Here is an 8,240-nt window from a genome sequence, read left to right on the forward strand (position 1 = left end):
GTTTTACAATCAACTTTATGCAAAGCGAAGGCCATCTTAATTGGATTCTAAGTATTCTAAATAAATTAAATTTATTTTTATTGCATTTTAAATTCATTTAAATTTTAAATACAGGGAAATCACCCCTTAATGAACTCGCCGTTGTTCTAAATGATCGCATCATTTTACCTAACAGTCAGTTCTTACAAATTCACAAACGGCATGATTTTTTTATTTTATATTCAAATAATAAGATAACATTAAACGGCATGATAATCTAGCAGAAAGGTTTTGGCTGAAAATCTGTGTTGTCATCTGGCGAAGTAAAATTAGTTCCCCCTATTTATTTTTTATGTAAGAAAAACGCACATCCTTCCTTCGCTTAAACATTTAGTAAAAAAATATATCTCTCTCTCTCCTTCTAAACAAAGTGATATATTTTTCATGTTAAAATAGGTTAGATTATTCGGACTCTACCTACAGGCGAGGAGGTATCTTATTAGAAGAAGAGAGAGATATATTTTAACATGAAAAATATATCTCATGAAGATATATTATTATTATTCGGACTCTATCTACAGGCGAGGAGGTATCTTATTAGAAGGAGAGAGAGAAGTTATAGTTTCTTAGTGATAGATATATTTTAACATGGATAATCCGCGCCTCTCGGCAAGACATTAATGTGTCTCTTTATTGTAATGCGGTACAATGAAGCAGGAAACCTTTGATTAACAGTAAAAAAGCTTAAAGGACATGAAAAGATTGTCAAAATAACTCTCAAACAAAATTTCACGTTTATTGCATTATCTATTCTGAATCGAGATATATTAAATCTCGTTAACTCTTTCTCACAGTGATGATTGTCACACGCAAAAACTGGAGAAATTGAGATAATAATAGTAAATAAGGAAATCTCAATTGCCATTCCAATCCTTTCAATTATTTCAAATTATCAAACATATCTTGGACTTAGCTTTCATTACCTTTCAAACCTATTTTTTGTCTTTCATCAGTTTAATTTTTTCATATACGGATACTGCTGCGGTCAAGGTAAATTGCTTTATTAATGATAAGCTTATCAATTTTATCCCGGATTCTATCATTCAAAAAATTCTTAGTCATCCTCTGAACCTGGAGTTGAAGGATGTGTAATTATGTAAGTTGACTAGTGATGAGATTTTTAGATTAAAAGATGTTTGGCATGAGTTCAGATCTAATAATGAGGTTACTACAATTGTTTCGATGATATGACATAAAAGTATCCCCTCTATTGTTGCTACTTTATTTGAAGAATTCTTCATAGATTCTTTCCTACGAATGATAATTTAATCTAGAGAGGTTTTATTCTTCCTTCTAAGTGTCAATGTTGTTTCCATTTGGAAAGTATGCATCATGTTTTTGTTTTGGGTCCTTTAGCTATTAAAACATGGTGTTACTTTAATAATATTTTCAAATTAAATGTTTTTAGTGCGAATTTATCCATTTATGCTCTTCTTAATTCTTGGTTTGTTATTTCTAAAGGCCACATTAAAAATGTTACCCCTTCACTGAAATTGTGTTTTCTTTGGATGGAAAGGAACAATTCCCTTTTTAATGGTATTAGAACGGATTCTCAGATGGTTATTAAGAATGTGAAAGATAAACTACTCAGTTTGTTTTCTGTTAATTTTCTTTTTATTAAAAGTTTCAAAAACTGTTATGATTTTGCTAATGAATTTGGTATCAGGTTGGAGGCCTCTTTGCTTCCTTCTCTTCCTCCTTTTGTTTCATGATAAACCGAATGTGGGTTGTTTCAAGTTGAACATTGGTATTGTTGAAACTTGTTAATTATGAATTAGGTTGTTAGACCTAAGCTTATATCCCAGCAGCTAACTAAGAGGGGGGGTGAATTAGTATTTAAAAATTTCCCTCTTATATTTTAAACCGATACAAAATCTTATAGTGAAATTTTCTGAAAAAGATTTTTCAACCACAGATAAACAGAAAACATTAAAGTAAAAAGCAGGGGAAAATAAAAAGACACAAGATTTATAGTAGTTCGGTCAAACACGACCTACATCAATTCCCTGAAGTCTCCCACTTCAGGTATTGCACTATTACCTCTTAGTGTATCTCCTTTTGCCCCCACAACAAGGCAGAAAAGCCTTCACAAAAAAACTCTCTTCCACCACTACCCAATGCGGCAGAGAATCGTCGTCCTTTTACACCTTCTAAGTGTAGGCAGAGTACCTCTCCTATTCACACTCTCCAAGTGTAGGCAGAGAACCTTCCCGCTGTTCACACTCTCCATGTGTAGGCAGAGAATCCTTCATCCTTTCACAATTCTCTAAGTGTAGGCAGAGAACCTTCCTGCTGTTCACACTCTCCAAGTGTAGGCAGAGAATCCTTCGTCCTTTCACACTTCTACAAGTATAGGCAGAGAACCTCCTGCTGTTCACACTCCTCGAGTGTCACTAGGAAACCAGAACTCCTTGAAAAGATCTTCTCACGAGAAATCTTGAAGGACAAGAGAAAAGAGTGAAGTAATCATAATTCATAAATGAAGATCCTTACCATTGAGTATCAAGTGAACCCTTCATGCTCTAGTAGTAAGAAATATCCTTCAAACACTCTCTCATTCAATCTCTCTTCAGTTTGCACGAAGACAAGTAGACAAAAAGATTTCATGACAGTCTAAAGTGAACAATTTATATGAAAGACACAAAAAATCATCCAAAAACTGCAAAATTTCAATTCAGTACGTACTCGATCATCCCATACGATCGAATTTAGTACGTATGAACAGTGTAAAAACTATTGCGTACGAACTCAATGTGCATTGGAACGAAATACCTTCATACCCGACCATCGTCCCGTACGAACATAGTTCGTCCGGTACGAAGATTTATTTCAAAGGTTCGTTGGGATGAAAAAATAGGACGAATCACAAGTTCAAAGAACAGAGAACATCATCCAGGGAAAAAGGTGTCTATTCGTTTGGATGAACATAATAAATTGAAAATCCAGAGGAGATCATCTAGAGATGAACGGGATTATTCGTATGGACGAGTAGTTCAAACTGAAAATCCAGAGGAGATCGTCTTGAGATGAATGGGACTATTCATCTTGACGAACAGTTCAAACTGAAAATCCAGATGAGATCGTCTAGAGATGAATGGGACTATTCGTCTTGACGAACTGTTCAAACTAAAAATCCAGAGGAGATCGTCGAGCGACGAATGGGACTATTCGTCTGGATGAATAATTCAAACTAAAAATCCAGAGGAGCTCGTTTAAAGAAGAATGGGACTATTTGTATGGATGAACAACACTTAGAAAAAATTTTACTCACCCAATGTTTGTTCCATTTACTCATGGAGGTGTATAATTGATCTGATTACCCCGTACGAATATAGTTCGTCCTATACGATCAGTATTAAAAATTGTAAATTTTAAAGTTCTCCCTCGATGTGTGTGTTCTGAGTTACTTAAATAAAATCACACTCTCTCTGACTCAAAAACAAATATAGACTCCAAGTTATAGAAAATAGCAAGCAGATATTTGATTTGAAGTCTTCAACAATTTGGAGTATGATTTTTCTGAAATATTAGTACACATAAGAGCCAAAAAATAATTCTTTCAACATGTGTTAAGAGAAAGTAATACTCAAAATAATAATATTTGGTATCATCAAAACATATAAGTTTTAAGAATGTGAAGTATGCAAAGCTAAGTAGCAACTCTCTCAACAAACTCCCCCTTTTTGATGATGGCAAAATAGTTATTATTTGTATAAATTTTAAATTCCTAAGTTTCTCCTAAACTCCCCCTGAATAAATAAGCATATGAGAATCAGGTGCATATTTGTTTAACTAATCCCAATTTTTAAATTTTTATAAAAAGTACAAATCCTAAAATATGAACAACATGTTAAAACACTTACGAATAACATATTAAAAAAAATTACTTCAAATAATATTTCTCCCCCTTTTTGATAACAACAAAAAAAGAAGAAGAGACAAACCAAACTAATCCAGAAGTGTAAGAAGTCATATGAAAAGCCTTTGATAATCGATCCTTTAAAGAGATTGAGTTATATTTGCAAATAGAATTTAAATGTATTAGAGAAATAGAAAGATTCATATGATTTAAGTATAGATATAACATAAATAAGAAAAAAATATCAAAATCATGAATCAGTTTAGATAATGAAATAAGCAAAATTATTGCAAAGTAGATGAATAAAAAATTTATATATTTCAAAATTCAATACAAAATAAAATTCCACAGAAGATTAATTTGAATTTAAAGATTAAAAGATTAAGGAAATATCATATACTTGTGGCATTTGCGCATCTTTACAATTTTTGTGGCACACTTTGTGAATCTTTTTATTCTTGGACTAATTTTGTGCCTCTTTTTTAATTTACGAACCATTGCACATTCTTTTGATATTTTATACATTTATATATTTTTTAAGTGTATTCTTGATCTTTCTAAAATCAATAATCTAAAATCTTAAATTTCTCTAAGTACAATAATATTTATATTGATAAGAGAAATATAAAATAAGAAAACATCATAATTATAATAATAATATAAAAATTATTTTAGTTTAACAAGAGACATGAGATTGACATTCTTTAACTAGATCAAGTTATAATCACAACTTAAATTTTTGAAAAATTGGATTTTCTAATAAAATCAATTTTATATTGCAATTCTAAATATAGCACTTGTGAGATCAATATTTCAAGGATGATTATATAGGCTAACACACATTTCTGTAATGAAATAAAAAATAGTAAAACAAGATAGAATAACTTTTATTGATATCATTGGTAGAGGATAATACATTGTGCATGGATGATATCAATACATAGACACAAATACATAAGCACATAAAAACTAATAAATCACATTACACAAAAAAAAGGATAAAACATAAACATCAACATCACATAACATGACATGAAACATAAAAACATAACAGCTAAGAATCACATCTCATCACATCTGATAGAGAGAATCATAAAGAAGTACAGTCATCTCTAAGAGGGGCCTTGATTTGGAGGAGGAGGTGGCTGGTTGAAGAAGTTATAATAGCTACTCATCATAGCCATATTCGAGCCTATAACATCCAATTGGCCTTGCATCCAACCCATGCCCTGCTGGTGCTGCATGTCCTGCTGCTGTAGATGAGTTTCAATTTGATCAAAATGATGATCAAAATGAGTCTCAGGACGATCAAAATGCTGGACCAAATCCTAAAAGTTTTGTCTAACAGTAGGTGTAGGTGAAAGTGTAGCCCTTATCCTATACTCCTCAGAGTCACTACTTAGCACATGTGGATCTCTATAAAAGATTGCTTGGAATGATCCATCATTGTAGTAGATAGGCTCTTATAGATTTTGAACTGGATGGATTAGGTCATACTTCTTCTCCAAAATATAGGTCACAAGATGTCCTAAGGCTATGTTTTTATTTCTCTTATGGGAGACATGGATAATCTTTAAAAGTCCATAAATATAGTCAATGATCAGTTGGGCTTCATCTATTGATTGGCTTGTCATAATCAAATAAGTCACTATGGAAAGAAGAGGGGTAATATTTACTCGATCCCCAACTTTAGGAATAATGGAGGTTTGAAGAACATTCTGAATGGTTCAAGCATTACGATTAAGAGTGGACACCTTAGGTAAATGAACTTCATTCCCAAACTCTCTAATAACCTCATTTATCGTAGTCCAGTCAAAGTCAGAGGAAGAAGTTAAAGTATGGGCTCTAATCACTTGAGTCCTTACGTTCAAAAATATTCCCAAATTCGCTTTAGTTATCTCTACTTTCTTCTTAAAAATATATGACCTAATCACAGTTTGGTCAGAGTTAAAAGATATATTTGCAAGGAAGTAGTGGAAAGATTCCTTGTTGTAGAAGTGACTAGACTCAGAATAAGTACAAACTATGTAGAAGCAAAAAGTTCCATAATTTTAAAAGTGATTTGTTCTTGGAGAAGGACTCTAGAGGGGATGATCTTGGCGGATAAGAACCTAGAGAAGGACTCCTCATTTTCTTTTGACAGAAAGTTTCCTCTAAGGTTTCTAGAGGGGGTCCCTTAGCAAGTACCTTTTGCCTGTCTCTTTTGCTTGAACTAGCCATGGAGAAGATCAAGAAGATTTAGAGGATTAAAAGATTTTTTGAAGTGAATGAGATTTGAGTTCAAAACCTTTTAATTTAAGGAAAAAATGAATTTTCATACGAACAAAAATTATTTCATCTAGAACGAATTTAGGTTCGTACGTACGAAATAAATTTTGTATGTACGAATGAATGTGACCAAAAATAAACTGACTTTTCATCAACATGCAAGTTACGAGGCATCCTTTCATACAGACTTTTGACCAAACGATCGTACTGACGAACAGGTGTTAGTTCGGGATGAGCATGTATTTAAGATCATTTTTATGATTGTTTGAAACGTCCCCCTTATTGAAGTGCTAAGTATTCATATGTACAAACTGAACGTTCATACGTATGATCAGAAATAAAAAAACTGATCTTATCTGTATATCCGTCTACATACGTACATACAATTGAATACATATCGTCCGGACGATCGTCATAATCGTACAGACAAACAATATTAAAAAATTGAAAAACTGCATGCAAATCGTTCAAATCAACCGTTAATATGCTACATGATTCGTCCCATATGAAAATAATTTCATACAGACGAATTTCACAGTTTGAAATTTTCATGCCAACACTAAAAAATCATGAATCTTGATGTGAAAGTACACAAAATAAACATACAGGACATTGCAAAATCAAGCACGAACAAAACACTGAAAAACACATATATAAAATTACAAAATCAAAAGACACATAAATAAAAATATCAATATTGCATAAACATTTAATTAAGCATTCAAGTCAATCACACTAAGCATTGTTCTTAATATACTGAAAATATCAAAGGCTAATGATTTAGTAAAAATGTCTGCAAGTTGATTTTCTATTGATACATAATTGAGTTTAATTTCTCCTTTGGTTACATGATCCCTTATGAAATGATGCCTAATGTCTATATGTTTGGTTCTTGAATGTTGAATAGGATTTTTAGATATACAAATGGCACTAGTATTTTCATAATAAATAGGAATTGTGCCTATTGTTAATCCTAAATCAATCAACTGTTATTTCAATTAAAGTACTTATGCAAATAACTTCCTAAGGTAATGTATTCAGCTTCAGCAGTAGATAGGGCTACTTAATTTTATTTTCTACTGGATCAAGAAACTAAAAAATTTCTAATAAATTGACATGTTCCACAAGTACTCTTTTTATCAACCCTACAATCTGTAAAATATGAATCTAAATATCAAATTATTTCATATGAAGAGCTAAACTTAGGATACCAAATTCCTAAGTTCTGAGTTTTTAACAGATACCTTAAAATCCTTTTCACTGCTGTGAAATGTGATTCATTTGGATCTGATTGAAATCTAGCACATAAATAAATACTAAGCATGATATCGGGTTGGCTAGCTGTCAAGTAAAGCAAAGATCCAATTATCCTTCCAATTTTTTTTGATCAATAGATTTTCCCTTAGGGACCTTATCCAACTGAACTGAGGAACTCAAAGGTGTATTAACAGGTTTAGCATTGTCCATTTCATACTTTTTTAGAATATCCTTAACATACTTCGACTGGCTAAGAAATGTACCATCATTAGTTTGCTTAATACTAAAGCTTAAAAAATAGCTCAAATCTCCCATTAGACTCATCTCAAATTCACTATTCATTATTTTAGAAAAATCATCACAAAGATTTTTATTTGTAGATCTAAAGATGATATTATCAACATAAATTTGTACAATGGGTATTTTTTCTCCCAATTTCTTTAAAAAGAGAGTTGTGTGCACACTTCTTTTTTCAAAAGATCTCTCATGTAGGAAGGTGCTCAACCTCACATATCAAGCCCTAGGTGCCTATTTTAATCCATATAATGCCTTTTTAATTTGAAAGCATGATTTGGATGTTTAGAATTATCAAAACCTTGAGGTTGTTTAACATATACATTCTCTTGAATTATCCCATTTAAAAAGACACTTTTAACATCCATTTTATACAATTTAAATCCTCTAAAATAGGCAAAGGTTAACAAAACCCTAATTGCTTCAAGTCTAGCTACAGGGGGAAATGTCCCCTCAAAATCAATCCATTCAATCTGATTATACCTCTTAGCCACCAATCTAGCCTTATTTATCATGACTACTA

Source organism: Dendrobium catenatum, unplaced genomic scaffold, assembly GCF_001605985.2.
Source record: "Dendrobium catenatum unplaced genomic scaffold, ASM160598v2 original_scaffold_34171, whole genome shotgun sequence".
Taxonomy (NCBI): Eukaryota; Viridiplantae; Streptophyta; class Magnoliopsida; order Asparagales; family Orchidaceae; genus Dendrobium; species Dendrobium catenatum.